Source organism: Artibeus jamaicensis, unplaced genomic scaffold (assembly GCF_021234435.1).
Source record: "Artibeus jamaicensis isolate MK-2021 breed Jamaican fruit bat unplaced genomic scaffold, CSHL_Jam_final contig_426, whole genome shotgun sequence".
Lineage (NCBI taxonomy): Eukaryota > Metazoa > Chordata > Mammalia > Chiroptera > Phyllostomidae > Artibeus > Artibeus jamaicensis.
In genome coordinates this window covers 5,464,810-5,467,169 of record NW_026521826.1, presented here as the reverse complement: position 1 = coordinate 5,467,169, position 2,360 = coordinate 5,464,810, and the positions used below count along the sequence as shown (strand labels likewise).

Here is a 2,360-nt window from a genome sequence, read left to right as displayed (position 1 = left end):
GCACAAAAACAGACAAAGATTGATAGAACAGAATAGAGAGAGCCCACAAATAAACCCATACCTTTATGGTCAATTAATATTTGACAAAAAAAGCAAGAACATATAAGGGTTAAAGACAATATATCCAATAAATGGTGTTGGGAAAACTGGACAGATATGTGCAAAAAATAAAACTAGACCACTTTCTACACCATACACAAGAATAAACTCAAAATGGATTGAAGACTTAAATGTTAGGCTTGAAACCATAAAAATCCTAGAAGAGAAAAGCACATTTTTGGCTTCCTCTTGAATCTCTGTCTGGTTTGGCCTCCTTATTTCCACTCCACCCTCCATCATGGTCGCGAGGATGACCCAGAACACCTACAAGGTGTCTACCTCTGGCCCCCAGGCCTTAAGCAGCCACTGGTACTTGAGTGGGCCCAGAATCAGCTCCTTGGCCTTTTCCCAGATGGGTAGTGGTTACTGAGTTGGCCTTGGTGCCAACATGAATCCGGCCAGGGGTTTTCAGGGGACCTGGGAATACGGGGACCATCAAAGCCATCCAAGTGAACCAGAGCCTGCTAAATCCCCCGGAAGCTGGAGGTGGACCCCAACTTCCAGGCCATGTGCAACTAGGAGAAGGAGCAGATCGAGATCCTCAACAACTTTGTTTCTTTCATCAATAAAGTATGGAGCCTGGAGCAGCAGAATAAGATTTTGGAGACCAAGTGGACCCCCCCCCAGCAGCAGCAGAAGATGACTCGCAACAACCTGGACAGTATGTTCGAGAGCTACATCAACAACCCTCAGTGGCAGCTGGAAACACTGGCCCAGGAGAAACAAATCAGAGATAGAGCCTGAAAACATGCTGGGGCTGGTGGTGGACTTGAAGAATAAGTACAAGGTGAGATCAACAAGCACACAGAGATGGGCAATGAATTTGTCCTTCAAGAAAGATGTAGATGAAGCTTACATGCACAAGGTAGAGGTGGAGCCCTGCCTGAAAGGTGACCGACAAAGTCAATTCCTACAGACAGCTGTATGAAAAGGTGGTTCATGAGCTACAGTCCCAGATCTCTGACACGTCCATGCACTGAGGCTGACACCATGTACCAGATTAAGCATGAGCAGCTGCAGACATCTGCTGGGAAGCACAGGGATGACCTGTGTCTCACAAAGATGGAGATTTTCTTAGATTAACTGGAACACGAGCCAAATCCAGGCTGAGATTGTTGTCTTCAAAGGCCTGAGGGCTTCCCTGGAGGCTGCCATCATTGATGCTGAGCAGTACAGGGAGCTGGCTGTCAAGGATACTCAGGCCAAAGTGGCTGAGTTGGAAGCCACACTGAGAACTACTAAGCAGGACATGGCCCAGCAGTTGAGTGGGTACCAGGAGTTCATGAATGTCGAGCTGGACCTGGACCTGTTGATTGCCACCTACCACAAGCTGCTGCAGGGTGAGGAGAACCATCTGGGGTCTGGGATGCAGAACATGAGTATCCATACCAAGACCACCAGTGGCCACTCAGGTGGGCTGAGCCCAGCCTATTGGAACCTCAACAATGACCTGGGATTCAAGGCCAATGTGGGCTTTGGTGGGGCCTCTGGATCCTTCAGCTACCCCAGCACCAGCTCCTCCAAGACAGTGGTTGTGAGGAAGGTTGAGACCCACGATGGGAAGCTGGTGTCTGAGTCATCTGATATCCTGCTTAAGTGAACAATCACTGCAGTCCCTTCTGTCCTCTGAGCTGGCAGAAAAGGAGCTGTGCTGGGAAGCAGAGGGCACAGGAGACCTGCCTGAAGCTCAGCCCCAGTCTTCAGCTCACCCTTGGGTGGGGGAGTTTATTGCCTGGGGACCCCCTCTTACCTATTCTCCAGACTAAAACCCAAATCAATACTTCTTTACCCAAAATAAAGTCTCAGTTGGCTCTGCCAAAAAAAAAAAGAAAATCCTTGAAGGAAGCATAGGCAGTCAAATCTTGGACACTTCTCATAGCAATATTTTTCTGCTATAATTCATTTGGCAAGGAAAACAAAAGAAAAATAAGCAAATGGAAATATATCAAATTAAAAAGTTTTGCATAGCAAAGGAAACCATCAACATAATGAAAAGACAACCCATTGAATTGGAGAACATATTTGCCAATATATCTGATAAAGAGTTGTTAATAGCTCACATTTATAAAGAATTTATAAAACTCAACACACACACACACAAAATATCCAATTAAAAAATGAGCAAAGGGCCAGAACAGACACTTCTCCAAAGAGGGTTTACAGATGGCCCACAGACATATCAAAAGATGCTCAATATCATTAACTTTAATTATCAGAGAAATGCAAATTAAAATAGGAATGAAATATCACACACTTGTCAG

The 2,360-nt window shown here is 45.7% G+C and overlaps 1 pseudogene; it reads left to right on the top strand.

The window, feature by feature from the left end:
- The first annotated feature begins 337 nt into the window (after nt 1–337).
- Nucleotides 338–1,699, top strand: LOC119056671 (keratin, type II cytoskeletal 8-like; annotated as a pseudogene).
- The last annotated feature ends 661 nt before the right edge of the window (nt 1,700–2,360 follow it).